Raw genomic sequence first — 24,891 nt, 5'->3', positions numbered from 1 at the left:
TATCCCTGGAGGCGTTCACTTAAAACACTCTTAAACTAATCCGTTGAAATAAGAGTTGTTAAAATGGAGTGCGTTTAAGGATTTATATATTTTGATATGTCTAACAATGCGAGATGTGAGACAGGCAATTTCCAGTGCTCGAGGTATCAACACAGTAAATGATGAAGTAATGGCAACTGGCAATAACAATACCTTCCCCCCACCTTCCAGGGGAAGCACACTCACCTTTCATGTAGCAACTGATTTCTACAAGACCCTGAGGCTGCATACATCCCAAGAGGTGTTTTTGGTTATGGTGCCTGGATGTGCTTCAACTACACTGCAGGATATCCCACTAGCCTTCAGGGTGTCTGGGAACTACAAAAGGGGTAGCGTGGGATCAAAAGGAGTGTAATATCTCTCCAGGTGAACTGAAGCCATTACAGGCCAAGTTTACTGGGCTTCTATTTTAGTAATATGAAAATTAACAGTAACTTCACATACATTACACCTTATCACCGGGCTTGCTTGCCCTGTGGGTTCTTCCCCCAGACTTCTTGGCCCACACTCTAGAGCCTACCTCCTTAGGAAGCTTTTCCACCTGCTGTGTATTACAGTGGGTAATCTAGTTCTGCTGACTCATTGAGGCAGATACTAATATACAATTTCTCACTAGGATCAATGCTTGATAACAGGGAGGGGTGTTTCTGGTAAATATATCAGTTTATTTAAAGAACCTTAAGAATATTCCTATGATGTTTTGTGTCTCTTGATATCATCTGGCATTAGACTATTGGATTAGAGGCAGCAGAAGAGAAAATGAACATACTCCCACCTCACTGCAGAAATTCTGTAGGTTTGGAGAGGAAGCCATGAATCATATTCAGATTGTGGGAGAAAATGCCTGCATCACTGACTAAAAATGTCCCAGCAGATTGCTAGTGAGCTTACCTATCTGTATCCTATTTAGATCAGCAATGCAGTGCGATCCGCTAGCTGGTGCTGGGTTCCTGAAACACCACGTGGCAATTCCTGGGGGGTTTTCCTATAGAATAAGACCAGCCCGCTGCCAGACCCGCAGAACAAATCCCAGCAGTTCACGTGAGTTGGTCACGCATTTCAGCTCGGTCAGTGTAACACCACGGCCTTTCTGCAGGGGCGGCCGGCACGAGGGGCCGGGGAAAGCCTGGGGCTTGCCTGGGCTTAGTCCCCCAGGCAGTGGGGGGTCCCAGGAACCCCCCCCCCCGAATTTGGAAAGTTGGGGCGGGGCGGGGCGAGGAGGGGGCTCTGCACGTGGGCAGCGCAGCCCGCCAACCCGGGGAGCAGCCGGGGGAAGAGCCGCCGAGCGGGAGAGGCGCCGAGGGAAGCGCCCAGCGCCGGCCGGCCGCCACCTCTCTGCCTCCCGCGGAGCAGCCGGGCTGCAGCCGCGCCCCTTCTGCACCGGCGGCGGGGGCGACACCACCGGCAGGCAAGGCCGCTGCAGGGGGGTGGCGGCTGCAGCCCGGCGGCTCCCCGAGTCCCCGGGAGGCGGAGGTGAGCGCCTCCCTCGGCGCCACCCCGCGGCGGTAACTCAGCCGCTGGCCTCGGCTCCCCCGGCGCGGCGCTGAGCTGAGCGGAGCCAACTGGGATCTGGGGTGGAGTGTGGGTGGGGCCGCGGGGCGGGGCCCCCCCAGTCCAGCCTCCCCAAAAGCAGCGGTCCCATGCATTGTTGAGTTGGAAGTTCATCCCCCCCACCTCAGGGCTGCATTGATGTCCTTATTACTCTGAACATCTCCTAATATGGGGCTCCCCCAATGTCTAGGAGATGTTTGTTGTCCTGTCTAACAGTTCTCATGGTTGTAAGGTCTTCTTCCTGGTATTTAAACTCAACATTTCCTCTGCGGAAGCTGAAGCCAATCCTTTTGTGTCATTACTGAATAATGACAGTAGCTGTTACCTCTTCACTTAATAACAATACCCCTAATATTCTAATATCCTTTTACGCAGTTAGCACGTCTCCACCTGGACTTTTCTGTAGGCAGCTGTGCAGATATCTATTAAACTTTCTTACAGATTTGTATCTACCTGATAGACTATCCTGTGTATAGGGTTTTTCCACCACCATCTTCCCCTCCACGCTCTCTAATTGTTTTCTCATGTTTGGCAACCAAACTATCTGCTTTTATGTAGAGCAGTTTATTCTAAGAAACAAAATGAGGCCAAGGATCATACAGGATGGATGAATATGACCCAGTGATTGTAACACATAATCTTTCCATGTGTCTATTTCAGTGGATGGAGGAAAAACATTTGATTTGACTTGACTGGAAAAACTTGATATATAAGATTTTGGCCAGCATTTTGCTTCTTAGACTACTTTATATTGATGTCAACATTTTGGGCAACTAACTTTTAAAAAGCCTTTGTCTACTCTTATTTTAGCATTTTCTAACCAGATCCTGCCCTGGAAGATTTTTTCTACAAGCTGGCAAAGTTCCTTTATTCCTGGTGGTGTATAAACCTTTGCTTAAATTTCACTCTCTGTATTAACAGCAAAATTGAACCATTATTAGCTCAACAATTAACAGCTTTTCTAGGTCTTAAAAATCATTGGCATCAAAACCACCTTTAGAATGAGCTGTTGGTCACCTCTCTGATAAATATTGAGTGAGACCAGGGAGACTTGATCAAAACCACGAAGTCTCACAGAATGTATACATATAGTCCCAATTTTTAAATAATGGCCTTTAATTTTAGGGTGCTTCTGGTTTTGGGTGCCCACCTTGAGACAGTAATTACCTAATTTACATAGGTGCTGAGTACCTACAACTCCCATTAACTTGAATTGGAATTGTGAATGCTCAGCACTTCTGCAAATGGAGCCGTAGGTTTCAAAAACTGGGTTCTCACAAATGGAGACACCTAACACTGGAGGCCACTTTTGAAAATTAGGTGAAAAGCATACTCTACAAGCCATACTGTAGCCTCTGAGGTACCTGGAACATAACCCCACAAGTCTGGTGAGTCTATTAAAGTAGGATCTTACTCTGAGAAGTAAAACAGCATCAGAGGGTCCCAATTTTGTCTCTCAGGGCATGTCTGGCCCATGCCAGTTGACTTGCACACGGAGGTTCGATTAAAAAAACCTATTTATTTATTTATTTTTTGTAATGTAGTCATTGCAGAGAATGAATGGCACTTTTAAAGTGCAATAGAGCAAAATTCATCTCTGGTCTGTCCTGGCCAAAACTGAGCACTGGTACTCCATCCTCATCTTCCTTGACCACGTTAGTGGCTTCTGACACCTCTAGCTATGCTCTTTGTTGAAGTCTTATACTCCCTCCGCTTTTTTAATTTCACCCTTTCCTGGTTCTCCTACTTCTCTCATCAGGGCGGGGGACCATCTTTCTGGTATATTTGTACAGTGCAGGCCTCTAGGCACTACAGCAAGTCAAAGAAATAATAATAGTAAAATAATACTGTGACACCATTAAAGGCAGGGGAGTTATACTGGGCCAAACTCAGTTATGATGGGTATTACTTATCCTCTTTATTAATACACATTTTTATTTGTTGAAATAAAAAAGAGAATCAAGCACCATCAGATCAAATGTAAAGGCCACGCAGAGGTAATGGTATGATTTTAAAAGAGATGCAGGTATTAATTGGCTGCAAGCTGTGTGAAGTAATTGCAAAAACTGTGAAACCATGTGAAACTCTCCTGGTCCAGGGTTCCAATGTCAGACCTGAAATTCAATCCAGGTTTGTAAAATAAATTGTTCCTTTTGAGCAAATCTGATCCTGGTTTGAAGCAAATGTGAAATTCACCATTTTGCATGGCTTTGGTATGAAGCTTGGTGATTTCAAATGTTTCGTTTTGAGTTATTGTGTTCCAAAGTTCAGAGTGAAATTCAGTGGCATAAGCATAGGCCTGTCAAGGTGGAAGAAAATGTGTGCCTGTTCTTGTTGAACCATTACATTTCATAAAGCTCCTCTAAAGAATTAGGTCCCGTTTTAGAGTCAGTAATTGTCAGTTTCTGATCTTTACATTTTCTTTGCCTTTTTACTTTCTCTTAAATATTTTTCTTTGTTTTTATGATTCAAAAGTAATGTGATACTGTGGTGGGATCCATCAGGCCTTCTCTGCTCCCTGCTGGAGACGTCAGCACCCTGACACCCCCCTGCTTAAGGAAAGTCCATTCATACTGGCCTACCAACAAGACTTAGGTCTTGTCTGTGCTAGAAAGATAAGTCAACCTATGTTAGGTCGACTTACAGCTGCTCTCCACAGTACCCTCCTTGGGTCAGTGGTGTACCTTCTCACCAGAAGCACTTCCACCGATCTAAAAGGGGCACTGTGGGGAGTTGACAGCCTAGTCTCTCAGCTCCATTGGCAGCTCCCTGGTGGGAGCCTGGCTGCTCCACAGGCTCCTGGGCCCCGGGTGGGCTGTCCGTCGTCGTCGTTCCCCCCCCCCTGCAACTCCCTGTTCTGTGCTGGGAGCCATGGGAAACCACCTGGGGCTTCTCACCCCCTGGGAGCAGGGTCCAGCTACCCTGGCTTCTTGTCCCCCTCCCACCCTCTCCCTACCGAGAGCCGGGACACCCACTTGGGGCTCCTTGCCACTCCAGCCGCTGAGCTGGTGAGCGGGGGGCAGCTGGGCTCTACCTGCCAGGTTTTCTTGTCACTGGAGTCGTGAAATGGACATGAATGACAGCCAACAGCTGATGTAAGGAGCACAGTGTCTACACTGACACTGCATCACCCTAACTACCAACATAAGCCCTACACCTCTGGCTGAGGTGGTTTTATTATGACGGCATAGCAGGGGAGTAACATCGTGGGAGGACCATTTCAGCGTGTACACCGCCACTGTTTTCTTGGCAAAAGCTAACTTTTGTCGACTAATCGCTGTAGTGTAGACCAGCCCTTAGTCTTTCAGAGACTGAGAAGGGCCAGGAGAAGACACTGACCAATTGGGAGCCGGTAGATCAGTCAAGAAGGCTTGCCCACTTCTTCTCAAGGGCAATGCGGGTGAGACTGAGATGGAAGAGCTGCTCCTCTGTGCTAGCCTGGACCTCCAGTCCAGGTCAAAGCCTTGCCCTCAAATGCTGCAACTAACCCCCCCCCCCATTTATGAGTTTTGTGTGTTTGTTTAACAAAGGCTGAGTTTTGTTATCTTATGGTTATTTAAAGACTGATGCTGAGCTTATGGCATGGCCCGCCCAGCTCCAAGCAGGTAGCCACAACTTGTGCCCACAGATGGGGCACTATGGAGCAGCACCACCTGTGACGGATGCATAATAAGGGGCAAATCTTAAACAGTGCAATGGTGTGGTTCAGATACTCATCCTGTAATTCAGGGGATTATTAAAAACTAATCCAAATTTACACAGACTTCAGTGATTGAGAAATTTCTTGGGAACAGGCTTTCTCCTAAGATTTCTAGAACTTTCTAGTTCTGGTCAGGCTGGAGGTGTTGCAACTGCAGCTTTTGTCATTAAATTTCCTCACTTTTGCTCTGATCTGTTATGTCTGATTAATACATCCAGAGGCCCAATCCTGCAATTAGATTCGCACAGGCCCATCTCGCTGCCCAAACATGGAAACCCATTAAAGCCAGGGGCTAGACCAAAATAAATACGTTTTTAAAAAAAAGTAAATACTAAATCGGTGTGATAAATGTCTAAGTAATAAGTTATTCATGGTATCAGGCATCTTATTCTTCTCTTTTTAAAGTTCTGGGCTCTAATAATTTATTAAATATTTTATATATTACAGAAAAAAAGTCAGCTTTCTGTCTAATGTAGCATTTGGTATGTCATCTTCTTCAGCTGCAGTCATATTACTTCCTTTTATAGCTAGGGATGAGCCTGACTCAAACCTCCAGATCTCAACACTCACGCCTCTAGAAGTTCTGATCTATATCTGATTTTTTTGCCTTAGGCCAATCTCATCTCATAGGACCTGATTCAACACTTGTTAAAATGAATAGGGAAAAACTGTCATTGACTCTATTGGGCTGTATGTTTGGAGCTCCAGTACTAAGATTTGTAACATAAAGAAACCTAACAAGACCCAGACATCTATGATACAGACAGCCAAAACTAAGGGCATATAATTAAATAAATAATAATAAAAAGACAAGATATTTCCATACAGCCAAGATAAAGTTCAAAGTGAAAACAAGACACACATTTTTATTTATAGCAGGATTTATGATCAGATTAGGAGAATATTTATATACGACAGTTGCCATGTTTACGGGCTGTATAGCATGTTCACATGCAGCCAAAATGTATTTCAATATCCTTAGACTAGACTCTGTTTTTATGCCAGTGTTCAGGCTAATGAAAAGAGGCTGCTACTGCACATGAGAAGAACTTTATCCAGATGTTGGTGTTGGTGAAGTAGGAAGGAGATGCAGCGTGTTAAATTCAGTGCTGGGATGATTTAATTGGGGTTGGTCCTGCTTTGAGCAGGGGGTTGGACTAGATGACCTCCTGAGATCCCTTCCAATCCTAATCTTCTATGATTCTTTGATTCTACGAAATGTAGAGAAGATGTGTTTGATGGATTTATCTCCAGTATTTCATTCTGTAATATGTATATGTTGTGGATGAAAGCAGTACACAAGCACAGATTAGAGATGTTTCTACAGCTGATGAGTATGCAGAAGAGTCAGTATGAAATAGATTTTGCATTTGTGCTGGAAACCCATCACGCATCTGGCTTTTCTTCTGTGCTGATGTAACATTTTGTAGATCTTTATTAAAATCCTGATTTTCTTTAAGACTCCTTTGGAGTTTTGAGGAAAAGTATATAGGCTTCAGTATCAAGCTTTCCTGTCTCTAATGCATTCACCATATCCACAAATAAAACACAGTTTCACTTTAAGTGTTGGCCTAAGTAGCATGCTTCCTAACACGTTGAATTTCATACATCATCTGATGGGCTGTAATTCTTTCCATTCTGGTGTGGGCTTGCTAGATAAGGAGTGCAGCACAGGGAATTCTTGCACAGCACAAGAATATCTTGCCTCCACACACACCCACATTAATATGACTGACCAGTATATTTGCAGCCTGATGCCAAGATACCATTTCAATGGATATACTCCATGTCTGAGCATGAACTTGTAGCTCTTAAGGGGTATGTCCATGAAAATCTAAAAAAGCATTTTATCTAACAGTCCACATCTTGAGCTGGGGCCCCCCATCCTCTTTGTAAAAAAGAAGGATGGATCTCTGAGGCTGCATGTGGACTACCATGCTTTAAATAAAATCATTGTACAAAACTGATATCTACTACCCTTGATCCTGGAGCTCTCCTGGAGAATAAGAATGGTCCAGATACTCACCAAGCTGGATCTCAGAGGGGCCTATAATCTAATTTAGATCTGGCGAGGGGATGAATGGAAGACCGTGTTTCAAACATGGTATGGCCACTTTGACTACCAGGTGATGCCTTTTGACCTTACCAATCTGCCCACCCCTTTTCAGCATCTGATCAATGATGTTTTGCAGGATATGTTGGAGCACCATGTGGTTGCCTACCTAGGCAACATTTTAATTTATTCTGAAGATCAACCCACACATGAGCAACCTGTAGTCAATGTATTGGGAAGGCTCCACCAAAATTAATTCTGTGCAATGCTGGAAAAATGTATATTTTGAACAACCTAGCATAGTTTCTCAGATATATATATTGTCTCCCAAAGGGGTCTGCATGGATCCATGTAAGGTAGTACAGAACTGCAACTGGAAACGCCCTCAAGTATTCAGGAAATCCAATGCTTCATTGGGATTGCAAACTTTTATAGGTGCTTTATATGCAGTTTCTTGCAAATTCTGGTTCCAGTAACCTCCTTGCTTTGCAAACCTGCCAAATTCAGCTGGACATCAAAAGCTCAACATGCTTTTGCAAGCCTGAAGGACATGTTTACCACTGCACCCATCCTCATGCACCCCAACCCCAGCCAGCCATTCATCCCAGAAACTGATGCCTCCAATGTTGCCATCGGGGTGATGGTGTCCCAAAAACAGAGTTGTGATCAAGAGCTCCATCCTTGCACATATTTCTCTTGAAAGCTCTACCCATGCAGGTATATGCTGATCACAAAAACCTGGAATACCTACATTCTGCTAAAGCCTTGAATCAACGACAGCTATGGTGGGCTCTCTTTTTCTCATGGTTTGATTTCACCTTCATTTACTTCCCTGGCTCTAAGAATGGAAAGGCAGATGCACTCTCCAGAAAAGACGAGTATGTCGGTGATCCCAGAGAATCCAATGTACAGCCACCCTACATCCTGAAGCCATATCACTTCTTTGGAGGGTCACTGCTATCAGACTTAATGACAACTATATATTCTGTTCTTTGGAGTTACCCTTTTGCTCAGAAGCTCCTAACCACTGATACCAAACCCTTTACTGAAATTACACAGAGGGATTGACTCTTTCACATCCATAGGCATATTTATGTCCCTGAAGGAAGCCCTCATTTGGAAGCTTTACTCCTATGCCACTATGTGCCTAGGGAAGATCACTTCAGCCAAACAAAAACCATGTGATTTGATGTTCAGGCTGACGTCAGATCCTGTAACACCTGTGCCCTTACAACGATACCTCTAACTAAACCCTTTGGAATGCTAATATCTGCCAAGACCACTGTAAGGCCCTTGGCCCAGATCACTATGGACTTCACTGTTGAACTCCCTGATTCCAAGGGTTGCTGCATCTTCTTGACAATTGTGGACCAGCTTACAAAGATGGCACATTTCATCCTCTGCGCACAGCTCCCCACTGCTGAGAACATTGCCTGCCTCCTCATCTCCCATGTTTTTCACTTCCATGGCCTCCCAGACCAGATTATTTCAGACCAGGGACCCCTGTTTATGTCACAGTTTTGAAGGGAAGTGTTCTACTTACTAGAGGTGCATTGACATCCATGAACCGCCTATCATCTGCAAACAAATGGCCAATCAGAAAGGGTGTACCTGGTACTGGAAGGGTGTACCTGGTACTATGCTGCTTCACAAATTTCCACCAAGATGACTGGGCCTCACTGATTCCAAATGTAGAATTTGCATATCAAAATGTGAACCATGACTCATTTTGGAAGAGCCCATTTTTTGCTAACTGCATTTTTCATCCCTATTTGCATGCTGCAGTGCCCGTAGGTCCATTGTTCCCTCAACATGGGACGATATACCACATCCAACAAACCGAAGCGGAGCTAAAGCAACATTGTGATGTGGCCAAGGCAGCGTACAAGAATCATGCTGACTGCCATCGACAGGAAAGGTCCCACTTTTGCAATGGGACAAAAGGTGTGGTTATTGGCCAATCACCTCTCAAGACAGGCTGTTCCATCTGAAAACGTGACCACCAGTACACCGGTCCTTACCAGATCTGAAGAGAAATCAACCTGGTGAACTTTGAGCTTCGGCTTCCCCGATCCCTCCAGATGCATCCTGTATTTCATGCTTCCCTCCTGAAACCTTCCTCTGACAATCCCTTCCTTAAATGAAAACAACCCTCCCTCCCCTCTTTCTGCTGCCAATTCAGTTTCAGGGACAAGAAGAGTATCTCATCCTAGATTCCCAGACATGATGAGGGAAGTTGTGGTACCTCATTGACTGGGAAGGATACGAGCCCGAGGAGTGGACCTGGGAGCCAGCTCACCATGTACATGCCTCTGAAAAAGTCAACACCTTCCACAGGGCAGACCCAGATAAACCGAGACCTCAGATCACCCCAGAAGAGGATGTGATGTCAGAACCCTGGTCTTGAACACCAGTCTCAAACCCAGAGGCACTGGGTTCTAGGGAACCAGCCTCTCATTGAATTACCAGGGAAATCACAGACTTGGGTGGGCCAGCTTCAAGGGTTTCACAACCTGTTTCCTGATTGGCCACATGATCTTGATCCTGATTGGCTGGTGACCCTATATAAACTTCCTGCTTCATTTCTGGCTTTGTCTGAGCAACAAACCATTGCCCGCTAGTTGTTACTTGCTTGACCCTGCCTTGCTGCCTTACTCGATCCTATCAGCTGCCTCACTGTATCTTCCCCGTAGATTGGATCACCTGGCTTTCATACCACTTGTGTAAACTCTAACCACTGATCTGGACTGCCCTTTGACCCACCTGACTCCTAGACATCATGAATATTGAGGAAATTCTCCTGAAGCTTTTAAATTCAGATTGAAGATTTTTGTGCCATGGGAGTGGTGCATAGCAGACTTGGCAGGGCTGCAGATCTGTCCTGCTCTCTAAGCATACTGTGAAAGGCAGGCAACTTAGAAACTCAGAATCCATTCTGTATGTGCTGGCTACAATTCCTGCTTCCTCTGCCAATATGCTTATGGTTTGGCATTTGTAGAAGCCCCACAGCTGTCCATCTGATAAACTGACACACTTTGGGTGGCCCTAGTCTCTTGAGATTTTACAACTGCTGTTGCTCCATCAGACAAGAGCCAAAGTCTTCCAAGCTCTCCCACAGAGACTTTCCTTGTACACTGGTGTCGAGTTCAGAACAAGAATCCAGAGCAGACTTTTTATTCCTGCTAACACTCACATCCTTATACTGCTGCTCTCCCTCAGCTAACTGGTGTCTGTGATGAATCCATGTTTTCTGCACTGGTTCACTAATCAGTAGTAGTTCATAGTATCCCTGCCACCGAGGGGTCCTCGCCCCATGAAATATGAGGCATTTTGTGTGCTTGGCACATGGATCCAAGATTATAAGCAAAATTTGTTGCACTGCACAGTGCAGTTCTGATTCCTGAACCTCTCTGCTGTGTGTGCTGCATGCTCAACACCTAGGTGAAAGAGACTGTTTGCCTACAATGAGACAACATGGAAAAAATAATGTCTCCAGCAGGAAAGTTAGAAGGATAACTTGACTGATATAGAATTAACACAGCTCAGTCATTAGGCCATCTCCATTTAAGGTCTACACCATAGGTAATGGGCGTGTATCTTGGACCTCATGTAGAATGCTTGCTTTACTCGTAGAACCTTTCCACAAGATAAAGAGTGGATTTCCACCACGTCACCCTCTCTGGCTTCAAATGGCGGAAGGCGAGAGCATTTTGCATCACGTTTTGATATTCCAAGATTTTCTGGGCCATTTTCAAAATCCTGTCAGTATTCTCATTCTGTTCCAACCACTCCCACATCACTAAATGTAGGCAACGTGCAAAGCAGAAGTCGCAGACAACCCTACCTTCATGTGCAGCTCACGCCACACTGGAACTGGTGTGGGATGCCATGAATACAGGAGAGGAGAGAATTCATGAAGTCATTCACCTCCTTTGTTTTGCACAACCAAATTCACTGCAGTGTGTGATATTTCAAAATTGGACACGCATGTCACTGCTGCTTCCACCCCCAGCCAGAACACAAACAATCCCTTTTTTTGAATTCATCGCCCAAGCAGCCCCAGTGGGTGCTCTCATTCAATAATGATAGAGAGTGATCTATAAGTGTGTTTGTCAGAAGAATTTCTTGCCCTTAGATTTCTCCAAAGCATAGTGCCCTATATCCAGCAGCATTTAGAACAACTGCAAGACTGCTTTTGAGGTGATAGACAGCCAGCTTGATTCTTACCATCTGGGGCGGCCCATGGCCTCAGCGCCCACAGGGGCTCTCACCTTGTAGAAGTGCAAAGGACAATACCTAACTGCCAGGATTTCACTCACTTTATCCACAGGGGAAAGTCCTGAAGAATTTAATGGGGGGTGAATCCAACATATTTCTGGATAAATTACTCTAAAACTGTATAGAATTTAATAGAGTTTTTTAAAAACAATTTTATAAAATTCTATAAGATGGTTCAAAAACCTACACTAAGCGTGTCATTTTCTATTACCTTCTATACAACTTTTCTATATGGGAAGGACCCATTGCATATTTTCAGTGCAATCAGGGCTGTGTTTTGAGGGTATCACCAAAGATCAGCTGGGTCATTCACTTGATTCCTGACCTTATTGAAGAATGATGGATTTGGGGCTGCTTCTGCTCTGCCTTCTTAACAACAGTCAGCGCTCTGATGGATTCAGCAGAAGAGGTAGCTTTTCCTCCATTTATAACCTGTGCACTGAGAACAGTGCCACCCCATTGCTGCTTCTTTAGCAGGACTACTTTTATGAGTGAGTGCTCACCTACCTAAGTAAGGGTTGCACAAGGATATGTCACAGCAGAGGTGCGCCCCCCACAATTGCTCTCAGTATCCTAGCTACAACTTTGCCTATACAAGCAACATACTCCTTTTACTCACCCCTTCTCCTCTAGGTCACACCCTTGGCCTCTTAGAATTGACACCTGTGAGTAACTAGGGATACTGGTGGCAGTCACCCATACAGATATAGTTGTTGCTTCACTTCAAGGTTTATGACCCACAAAAGCCACTAGAAACCTAGCTAGTGTCGTTTCCATGTGATTGAAAGATGGGCAGAGAAGTCTCCCTAAGGAAATGCCATTTGACACGGCATTTAAGGTGCAGTAAAAGAAGACTCCATCTTTATTCCACAGAAGCATACACACAAATACTTACAGCATTGAGCTCTGGGATTTATGTGTAGGGGACTTGTAGCCTGACAGAGACCTCTGTTTCTGGAGTGGTCTGCTGTACTATGCTATGCTGTACTATAATCCTCTTGCAACACGTAGCACTCTAGTTCCCTCACGTGGCTGTTTATGGTACATCTCAAAAATCAGTTGAGTATCTCAACAAAAGGCTAACCTAGCTCTCTATTGATCAGTCCAAGATAACAGGATAAACATTCCATGGACCAGCCCTTCGCTCCATCTTCCAAGAAACCTGCTAGCTGAAGGTTATGATGGTACCTCTGCTAGAATGACTTTTCTTCATCGATGACCATTCCCTGCAAAGTTTTTAGTTATGCTTCGCAGTAACTCAGACAACCATCCCGTTCCCCTTACCAACAGAAGGTTTTTTGTGTTGATAGTATTGCCCGGAAACCAAATCCATGCAGTTCCACATTTTCAGGATAGCCACTAATGTCCTCTTAGCAGAACTAAAATATGATCTTTGTCAGCACTGCTCATTCATTATTCATAATTCAATTAACATTGCTGCTGGCAGAATTTTCTTTCTTCAACACTCACCTTCATACTTTTTTAAAATCCAGTGCCAGAAAGGGAAAGGGGAAGATACCATCTGAGCTGGGATGACCAAATTATTTAAAAAGATTAATTTACTATCTTAAAACGATGCACAAAATTAGATTTCCAGTAGCTTTTCAAGTTAAGGCAGGGGGTTGGTGCACAGCCAAATGTCTGTGCAGTCCCCAGTAACCCAAGCTGTTACGTGATTCTACCCGCACGTCTTTGTTTGCTTGTTTACTTTGAGTGACTACAAGGACACTTGATGTGATAAAACGTGGTCAATGTCCTGGGTTCAGCTGGAGACTAGTTAGGTTAGGATGTTATCTTTCTGGCGTTTATCCCTGCAGCCATGATGATACATGTTCTGGGGTTAACTTTCTGTCGAATAAGCAGGTCAAGTTTTAAGGCACTAGTCCAGACTGTAAACAAGTCTGTCTATTTGGAGACTGCTTTGGCAGCTGTGCTGAGGTTATTTGTATTAAAATATTTACTAACCAATTCTTTATAAAGCTAGGTACCTTTCTTTGAAAAGAAGAGATAACGTTGGTGCTTTGTCCCATTTCCATTAGCAATACTCTGGTTACCTTTGTTACCACCGTGATTACGCCCAGCAGCTTCAGTGCACTGAATTTGGTGCCACTGCAGTTCTGGAACTGATCTGATTGTCTGCCCAAGGAGCAGCAGTGGAATCAAACCAGCTGCAGCATTCCAGAGGCATGAAATTCAGTTCACCAGAGGTGCTGAGACTAATCAGTGGCAGGGAAAATAGTGAGGGTCTGTCAGAATAGTTTGGGGAAAATTCAGGATATATAGAACATAAGAAGTTCAGCTCATCCCACACTCATGTATAAGCGCTATACAGCAGGGACTCTGTGTTTGAACAGCACCTAGCCCAACGGGGCTATGGCCCATGACTGGAGCTCCTATGAGCTACTGCAATACAAGTAATATTAATAATCAATAATACTTATGTTCATATTTGGAGAAAAATTGAACAGTTTGATCAAGACTTAGTGCAATGTAACTACTACAACTATTTTAGAGACAAGGCAGGTGAGGTAATATCTTTTATTGGACCAATTGCTATTTGTGGAAGGTACAAGCTTTTGAGCTGCACAGATCTCTCTTCTTCAGGTCTAGGGAAGGAAGCAGATCAGCTGAACTAAATACAAGCTGGGACAGATTGTTAAGCAGAAGGGGTGAGGTGGTCCCTTAAAGTAAAGTGGTCAATTGGGGGGTAGATTGTTCTGCGTAAAGGGTTTGAAATGGGCAATTAAAGATTAGCAGCAGTAAGGTGTGTTAAAATTGTTGTAATGAGCATAAAACCAGAGTCCCTGTGAAGTCCATGGTTACCGGTGTCTAGCAGAGTTATGAATTTAAGTTCCCAGACTCACCTTTTAGAGGGGTTGTGTAGGTTTCCTTTGAGGACAAGTATTAAAAGATTAAGTATAGAGTGAATACTTTGTGGAAAGTGTTCACCCCTGAGAGATAGAGTGTTTTTGTCTTTTTTCATTTTTCTGTGTGAGTTCATTCAAGAGCAGAGTATTGTCTGATTTCACCTGCATAGCTATTTTGTTATATTGTTTTCATTAGTTATGTGTTATTATTCCATCTAGGTCAACCTAAAGGTGCACAGCATTTCACACAAGAAAAAGGCATAGTCCTGGTCTCAGCTCTGGGTCCTGTCCTGCATTCCTTGCACACTCAAAGCTTCAGCTGACTTCAGTGAGTGATCTGAGGCTGCAAGAAATGTAAGGTTTTTCCTTATATTTTGATATTAGAGAGCAGTTATCAGTGGTTCACAGTCAAGCTGGAAGGGCATATCAAGTGGAGTCACACAGGCATCAGTTCTGCATCCGGTTCTGTTCAATATATTCAGCAATGATTTAGATAATGGCATAGAGAGTACACTTATAAAGTTTACGGATGATACCAAGTTCGGAGGGGTTGCAAGAGCTTTGGAGGATAGGATTAAAATTTAAAATGATCTGGACAAACTGGACAAATGGTCTGAAATAAATAGGATGAAATTCAATGAGGACAAATGCAAAGTACTACACTTGGGAAGGAACAATCAGTTCATACAAAATGAGAAATGACTGCTTAGGTAGGAATACTGTGGAAAGGGATCTGGAGGTCATAACGGATCACAAGCTAAATATGAGTCAACAGTGTAACACAGTTGCAAAAAAAGGAAACATCATTCTGGGATGTATTAGTAGGAGTGTTGTAAGCAAGAGATTTGATGTAATTCTTCCGCTCTGCTCCATGCTGATTAAGCCTCAACTGCAATATTGTGTTCAGTTCTGGGTGCCACATTTCAGGAAAGATGTGGACAAAGTGGAGAAAGTCCAGTGAAGAACAACATGAATGATTAAAGGTCTAGAAAACATGATCTACAAGGGAAGAGTTAAAAAATCAGGTTTGTTTAGTCTGGAGAAGAGAATACTGATAGGGGACATAATAACAGTTTTTGACTAGATAAAATGTTGTTATAAGGAGGAGGACAAAAAATTGTTTGTGTTAACCTCTGAGGATAGGACAATCGCTTAAATTGCAGCAAGGGTGGTTTAGGTTGGACATTAGGAAAAACTTCCTAACTGTCAGGGTAGTTAAATGCTGAAGTAAATTGCCTAGGGAGGTTGTGGAATCTCCGTCATTGGAAATTTTTAATAGCAGGTTGGACAGACACCTGTCAGGGATGGTCTAGATAATGCTTGGTCCTGCCTGGAGTGCAGAAGACTGGACTAGATGATTTCTTGAGGTCCCTTCCAGTCTTATGATTCTATTGGTGATAACGAGGAAAAATGGGTAAGGTATTGGAGAAAGGGAGGTGATTGTTCCTTAGGCTGCTGTGCACATGAATGAAGAGAGGCTAAAAGGACTGCACCTAGAACTAACAGTTAAACTCTTTTGCTTAGGATAAAACTCTCTTCATTTTGTTCTCCATTTTCCAGGACCTGGCTTATGGGACTCATTCTAGTTTCTGGCAAAGGAAAACGTGAAAGGACAGAGACAGGGCAGACAAGGACTAGAGGTTACTGATAAATTAGATTCAGTGTCTTTTCAATGGGAGGAGGAGCAGTCCTAGGTTGTGCAGCATACTCTATCATGGATATTAGAAAGAACCTGTATACAGACATTTACATTGTCTTTGTTAATAGTGCATCTGATTTTTCAAGAGTAGAGGATGAGCATGAGAAAAGGTAGCTATTGATTTAGCTATAGGGAAAAGATTGGAGGACATGGAAGCTCCTTAAATTTCCAGTACAAACCAACATCTAATCCCTGGAAGGGGGCTATGGAAAGGCATTTGTTTTGCTGCTGACATGGTGGGAGGGAAGAAGGAGGAAAAAGAAATGCTAAGTAACAGGATGAATTTGCTGGACATTTTGAATTTCAGATCTAAGCGAGAGTGAAAAAGAGGGAGCCTGGGGTTCTTCCCCAGAAAAAAAAATTGAATTTTACATGCAAGGAGGGATAGTGAGATGGTAAAAATGGTAAAACTTCCAATAGACCAACAATGAGCACTTTGGAAAGCATTTTACTATCAAGAAAATTAGGGACTGTGCACCGTGATGGCCAGATCCTCCGCTGATTTATCAGATCATAAAAATCAGCAGAGCTTCATCAAAATCAATGTAGCTAAGATGATTTGCACCAGCTGCAGGCCTAGCCCTCTGGGTTGGAAATTCCTGCAAGTTATTCTTATCTTTATCCCAAATGACAACGCGAATGCTTCTTTTATCACAACTTCTTACTGGGTATGGCTCCTCCTCTGAGTGTAGCCCTCTCTCTTCACCATTTTTCATTCCTTTTCCATTCTGTTCCTTCCCCCACTTCTTCTGCTCACTTCCTTTCCTGTATGATCCCTTTCTTGTCATCACTGCACTCAGCTAGCATATAATTTTTTCCCTTGTATGGTGGTGTAGATGTTCATGCTGCACAAAAAAACAGATTGCTCTATAATATCTTTATTATTGTGTTTTGACATTTTTTTATTAGCATGTACTTATAGAGTGAATTCCTTTGGTATGGACCTGCTCCAACATTTTTGTATTTTATTGCTTTGCATACTGTCATAATTAACAATGATTTTTTTTTAAGTGACAAACTTCACTTCTTTTTTGGCCAATTTGTCCTTCTTGTTTTCATTAATTTTTCTCTACTGCAGGTCAGGTTAGGTAGTTTTGCCATCCCTGGTGCTTCAGTCATTTCCTAATGTCTGAACAGGCTTTCTCAGAGGCAGCTTTTCTTATCTGGGAGTTATCAAAGCAATGTTTTCATGTGGGATGGATTTTTTCTCTGTCTTCTCTTCTGTCTTTGCTTCTTGTCTTTTGGTTTGTCTTTGGCCTTGTGCCTTTCTGCTTTTTGGCTCAGCTCTGTAGTAGCAGAGGTGAAGCTATTGTTAGCTCTGGCGAAGACTATATTACAAGATGGAGTGATGCTTGTTTCTTCTGTAGTTAGGACCGATGCGAAGCCTTCCATTATAAACCTGACTTTGAATTCATCCCCTAATTTTGTCAGAATGAAATCAATCAACCTGAAATGTCACAGGCATGATCCTATGTCTGGCTAGAAATTTCTTGGAAAGTTTGAGAAAAATAAGACAAGGCATTTGGGAGATACAGAAATTTAAAAACGGGGGTGATCTCACTTTTTTGACCTTTTTCATAATGTGTGTGGTTTACTTTTTCCTAATGTGTCTGGTTTACTTTGTTGTGCGTGGCAAGGACTGGTGCCATGGACTCATCTTGGAAGGTTTGATGGCTATTATTTAAATAGGAGTAACAGCAATGTCTATGTACATTTGGAACACAGAGATGTTCTAAATAAAGCAGGCTGACTTGCACTTTGGTTAGAAATTACATCTCAACTAGCCTTGTGCTCCTTAAGCAATGTATCAATAATACGCACTTTTTAGGAAGACTATAGCCACAGGCTATCAGGGACCTAAATAGCTGCGGTCATGTGTTGTGAGGCTTGGGAAGCATTCCATTGAGGCATCTTGTGATCACCACAGTTCTTGCAAAACCTGTCACCTCTGCAGGAGTTCCTCTGGATTTTACAAGCTGCATAGGACGGATCGGTACCTCCCTGAAGTCTGAGAACTTTCCTCTACTAGGCTCCCCCTCAGTGCCTATCACTGACCCGGGGGACGTTAGGGATCTTTGAATTACTATGGCAGAGTTGGCCTCACACTGATTTTAGTGGAGTCATTTTTACACATTTTAAAACCTAATGAAATATGGAGACATGAACCTTTGCTAAACTGGAGGTAAGGCTAAGAAAATAAAGTATGGAAATTCAGGTAAGCTGCGTTAAGCATCTTGACGTGGATGGTGTTGTAGCTATGCCTGAATCTCAGTACACAAAATGGTGAATGGCATTTCTATGAAAAGTCAAAAAAATCTTTAAATGTCCAGATCCAGATTCTCTGGAGGCTCAAGGATGGTTCCTGAGTTCTCTGACCTTCGGAAAAACTGAAGTAAACCGAGAACAGACATGGTAAAGATCTCCAGGTGGCTTTTGCAACAGGGCTTAGCATTAGCTGAACTCAGCTCCCATGAAAGTCTTTGGTAAAGCGCCATTGATTTCAAAGAGAGCAGAGCTGGTCCAACTCTGAGCCCTGTAGAAAATTCCATCCTACACTAATAATTCATGTATTTATAATGTACTCGAGCTGCTATGCCACATGGTAAACATACAGTGGAAACACAGTAAAGGCTTGATTGAAAAACCACCCACAAAAATACGGTAAAACAAAGAACAGACAACACAAAAAGGAGTAGAGAAATATGAGACCAAGAATGAGGGCATCTGAAATGAACACTTCTGAGATATCTGACATTACAAGACGTTTTGTTGAATATCCCAGTCAGTGGAAAAGTGGAGAGAGGATTATAAAAGCCAATTTCTGAAACTGGTCAGGAAAATATCCTTCCTGGTCCCAAACATATATGTAACCCTGGCCCTTTTGCTGTCTGTGTCATTCCATCTAGGAGAATGCAAAGCAGGTATTAAACTAAAGAATGGAGACGCTGACAGTAATGTCCGGAGTGGGGGTGCTGACAGACTGGAGCACTAGAGGAACAAGGGTACCGGAATGAATGTCCAGGCATAAATGAGTGTAAATGTGACAAGCTTAAATCAGAGTATGTGCTGTGAGAAACATTAGCTACCTTCAGTGCTCAGCTTAGTTTGAGAAGGTTAAAATCTTTGCAGAGTTAGATTTCCCCTGGCCTTAAACGTTTAGGTGATCACATTTGGAAATTATGCCTGTGGTGACTGTTTTCATTAAAATACCTGGTACAGGAAATGTATTTTGTGACATGTGTTGGTGCGTGGTGAGGGAATCCTGTCATTGTGTTTGGGTTAGCGTATTTTTATAGCATTCTTGTAATTTTGTGTTGGTTTTAAAGAACACTCTCACACTGGCACAGGCAGCCTGCCATACTAGGAACGTGAAGCGAGCTCTTCCGGGGCAGAGGACCCTCTTGCACCGCTCATTTCTGATGCTGATGCTGTCCTGTAAAGATTGATCGCTCTCTGTAACAGGCCGCAAGAGTTTGTTTGAAACATTCTATTGTGTTAGCAGGTGTTGATCCTGCTGGGAAAGGGTTAAGTGGATTGCATTGATTCACTGCAGCAGGTGATTCATTACCCCCACCTGAACATAAAGGGTGGAGGTGAAGAAAAGAAATGGTTCTAGGAAGTGAGTCAAGTCATCCTGGCCTTCCTGAAAAGAAGGTTTGTGCTGATTTTATAGGCCTAAACCAAAACCCACTGAAGTCAGTGGAAGTACTTCGGAACATTTTGAAGTGGTCACGAGCATCTCCAAGAAAGGGGTAATTAAAAATCTTGACGCCTATGTTTCAAAAAGTGACTAGCACTTTTGATTCCTCAGTTCTTAGGGTTCCCAACTTGAGACAACTTAAAGGCGTCAAACACAAGTTATTGGGCTCAGTACAGGTGTAACTGGGTGAAATTTAAGGGTCTATGATATACAGAAGGTCAGACTAGATGATCTAATGATCGCTTCTGGCCCTAAATTGTATGAATCAATGAAACTGAAAAAAAATCAAAATTAAAGAGACCGGACTTTGAGTCTGGGTGCTCTGTAGTTTTAAAACCTAGATCTCTTTAAAACTGATTTCTTGGATGAAATGTAGAAAAGATTTAGGGGTCGTGGTGGATAATCAGCTGCACATGAGCTCCCGGTGCGACGCTGGGCCCAAAAGTGTGTGGTTCTGATGTGATACTTGGATGGATAAACAGGGAAATCTTGAGTAGAAGTAGAGAAGTATTTGTCACTGGTGCAACCACTGCCAGAATCAAGAAGGATGTTGATGAATTGGCGAGGGTTCAGGAAAAAGCCACAAGAATGATTAAAAGGTTTGCAAACATACCTTATAGTGATAGACTTGAGAAGCTCAATCTATTTAGCTTAACAAAGAGAAGGTTAAGGGGGGGGCTTGATTACCGGCTATGAGCACATATGTGGAGAACAAATATTTGATAATGGACTCTTCAGTCTAACAGAGAAAACTATAACATGGTCCAACGTTTGGAAGGTGAAGCTAGACAAATTCACACTGGAAATAAGGTGTAATTTTTAACATTGAGCGTAATTAACCTTTGGAACAATTTACCAAGAGTCTTGGTGGATTCTCCATCACTGACAATTTTAAAATCAAGATTGGATGTTTTTCTAAAAGATCTGTTCTAAGAATTGTTTTGGAGAAGTTCTATTACCTGTGTTATACGGGAGGTCCCACTAGATGGTCACAATGGTTCCCTGTGGCTTTGGAATCTATGAATCTGTAAGTTGGGCACCCAAAAATTAAGGCATCTGGAATCACTCATCCTTTTAGAAATTTTAGGCTTGAGGATTTTTTTTCTTTTCCATTGTAATATTTTAAAGATGAAATTCTGATCCTTTAAAATTAACAACAAAACTCCTATTGACTTCCATATGGTCAGAATTTGGCTCTACAAATAAGATGATATATGTATCCTGTTCCCTCAACTGAGCTACAGAAAGATTTGATTTATGTTTATGCCAAGCGTGCAATAAAAAATGGGCTCACACTATTTGCTCACACCCCAGTTTTTTCTCTTAACTTAATTAATGATGAGTTGCAAAACAACAGTTTATTGTAATCATATTCCATTCTCACTATGCTGTGTGGTTTGGAAACAGAAATGTAATTAAGACCTCCTTTTAAATCATTTTATTTTATGTGATTGTTTCTACAAATAAAAGCATTTTAACAGAAACATATAACTAGGAACCTGTCTCTAAACTGTACACTTGCCATGGATGAAGAATGATGGTCACACAGAAATAGCACCTACGCAATATAAAGATGTCGTTTGGGCGCTAAGAAATTACATGGTTTTAAGCTGCAGCATACTAGCTCTCATTATGGACCCTATCCTACAAATTCTTATTCATGTACATAATCATTACCCATGCAAGTAGTTCCAGTAACTCTAATGGGTTCAAGATTAGGCTCTCTGTTTTTGATAACTATTAAAGGAAGCAAAGCTCCAGCTGCTATGGGAGATGAAAAAGGGCTCTAGTTAACTGGGACAGCACCAGAATCTCCCACACACTGTAGTGGTCTGTGAAAAAAACTTGACTGGTTTTCACAGATTTCACAGGTTTGGTATGCAAACATAGTGACATTGTGACAGGGTGGGCTTACCCTGCACTGAGCAGGAAAGAGTTAAACACACACTATGGGTGGCGGAAGTCCCATCCCCCACCCCAGGCTATGCTAGGCATGCTCCAACTGCTGCCCCAGTATAAAAGGGAGCAGCCCAGCTCATTCCAGGCTGACCACTGAGGAGGAAGGACACTTGATGGAGGCTCCAAGCACAGAGCTGCTTCAGCCTCCAGCTGAGGGAACCAGAGGCCCTGGACACCTGAACGGAGACAGCTGCCCATGGACACCTGACTCCAGGCAGTCAGCCAGAGAGATACTGATGCCAGGGAACCCGAAGGCCCTGACAAGACCCAGATGACAGCATCAGGAGGCACGGTAGGAAGTGTCCCAGGGGGACAGTGTGAGTGGTATATCCTGCCAGAGACAGGTCAGTGTGTTGCGGTGGGATCCCTGCTGGCCAGTATGGTGACCAGGCCTGTCAAGAACAGGGCCCTGGGCTGGGACGGGGTGGAGTCAGGGCCCTGAATCCTCCTATCCCCCTTTCCACTCCCCTTGGTGGTGACAGCACCCCCCCCGTACCTGAGCTTCAAACAGTAGAGGTGTGCAACCCCCTGCTGTAGTTATAAACTGCTGGCTCACTCCGGCTTGTCTGAGGGCCAGGGCTACAGACTATTTGCTTGTCCCACCTGATCCCAAGGAAGCTACTGATTCTGGCCATTAGGCCGCATCGCCACGGCCCTAAGGGTGGCCTCCCTGACTCGGACCCTTGAGTCATACAGCTGGGAAGTTGGGAACTGTCTGGTAGACTGCATCTGCGGGGATGCCCTGATCCCCCCCTTTTGCTCCCCACGTCCTCACGACAGATATCAACAATATATAAAGCCCAGTGTAGAGGACACAGTTGGGGAAGAGGGTCGAGCCAGGTGATTTCAGTGAACAGTAAGCTCTTATTTCTGGTGAAATAGAAGATCGACTCTTCAAAATCTATTGCAAATTGGCTCTGACTTTGTGAATCAAGAAAGTTAAGTGAACTTTGGGCCCATATGGATCATAATAAGGTGTTCACTAAGCTCACTATATTGTATAGAAGATTAATGGTGTTAAGTACTAATGTTCACACTCTAGTTATTTGATGACTTATTGTGCAGTGATCACCATGTGATCTGGATGGGTGGCATACTTTAAAAGAACACTTTAATATGTACTGCCACAAAATACTGCAGAAATAGCTACAATCCCTGGTAACCAACCAAACCAACCTTAGGGAAGCCAACCCAGCCTTAGGCAAGCAAAAATTTAGCTAAAGAAATGGATCTTGCATCCTGTCTTGAAAGTGAGTAAACTTAGGCTCTGGTGGAGCACAAAAGGAACAAGTTCCATAAATCAGGACCCTCTACCAACAACTTGCTTCCTCCAGTGTTTTGGAGTCTGATTCTAGGGGGATGGACGGTTAGTGCACCTCAGCTGATTTCAACGCACCATGAGCAATAGCTAGCAATATTTGACCCCTTACTTCCCAAAACAAATCAAAATAGCAAACCCAAGCCAATTCATTTCAGTTACATGTTTTTAGTCCGTGTTGTTCATGCTTCTCAAATAGCCTCTTTTAGGCTTGGAGTGGGTTCCTGTATTCCTATTTGTTTAGAAAGATTCACCTGCATTTGGGTACTGTTGTTTGAACTAAATAATTCATGTCATACTTTTCCCCCCTCCATTATTTTATTATATTAAAGTATGACACTCTACCACAAGGCTTCTGTGGTGCGGGGTAGGAATTAAGAAAATTACTGTCTTTATGTTAAATATTAATCTTATGCTACCACCTGGTGGACAAAATATAAATAACTCTGAGCTACTGTACATAGGTACACTACAGTAAGTAAGGTTGGAAGTCACATCACCCATGAAAAAGTGGCTGTGTGAGTGATGTATCTATAAGCATATCGGAGACTGAATCCTCCCCGTTAACTAAGACAATACAGACTACTAGTGTGGCCAAACTGTGGTATAGCCCGTGGACCATAATAGCTGCTACAGGCCAAAGTGCCGAGGACCTGATTCTCCTCTTGCATGGAGATTCAGGCCTATGGCCCCTGGATTCATATCTCTAACAAACCCATTGACCACACCCCAACCTCAGTGGAATGCTGCTGCTTGACCTCCCTGGGCTACTGCAGAATCCCCAAGTGCACCCTCTCTATGCTTCCCCTCCTGCACCAGGGCATCACCATGGCTCTGCTACAGTTCATCCCTTATGCTTCTGTGGAGCGGGGAGAGCAGAATATGGCCTTACGTTCCCGCCATTGAACCATGATTAATACGAATGTTTCCTGAGACAGGACTAAGCAGCAATTCATCCTGTAGGGATGTAGCGGTGGAGGGGAAGGCACCTACTGAAGTACTGGGTACCAGTGGCCTGACTCGCAGTGTGCAAGAAGTTGCACACAAACAACTGAATCCTCCCCTCCCTCTAAAAGATTATAGAAGGCCCTTTGCAGGTTGTGGGCTCTGCCTTTTCAAGGACAGGTATGCTGTCGGTGAAGGACGGAGCGAGGGTGCTGGCCGCTCTCTACTACAGTTTCCTACGGTTCCATGCACCAGAAAATGCTGACCCAGTGAGATGAAAGTGGCAGGGAAGGCAGAGTGGAAATCCAGCAAGATGCATGTGGGGTTCCCATTACCACTCAGTTATTCAGGGAGCACTCTGGTGGTTGGGGAGGCAAAGAGAAGCCCTCACCTTCTTCCCTCCTATGACTGTGGCAGCTGCATGTATTTCTTATGGTTTCATTGGGAGCAATTCAATGCTTCTCATTTAACTCTAATGGCCTTCTGAGGCCACTTCCCCTTACAAATCCTACCCCACCTGTCTCTTTGTCCTTCCACCCCTCCCCCTCTCAATAAAAGAGATGACGTGAAGGACCTGGCATAAGTTAAAAACAGAGTTTTCTGGTCCTTTGACTGGATTTTCCCATTTAGGTCTTGATTAGCTATGATTATGGAGCACAGGATCAGTCCTTCCATACCTATAGTTGGAGTTTGCGTGCATGAAGGTATAAGTAATCAGTCTGTGTGGAATCTCAATCTTGGCACTAGATCTGGACTAATTTCATTGGTTAAAAGCCAAGTAA

Source organism: Emydura macquarii, unplaced genomic scaffold (assembly GCF_026122565.2).
Source record: "Emydura macquarii macquarii isolate MOO-44397 ecotype Brisbane River unplaced genomic scaffold, CSIRO-AGI_Emac_v2 contig_3530, whole genome shotgun sequence".
In the NCBI taxonomy this organism is placed as follows: Eukaryota; Metazoa; Chordata; order Testudines; family Chelidae; genus Emydura; species Emydura macquarii.
This window is presented reverse-complemented; position numbering follows the sequence as displayed.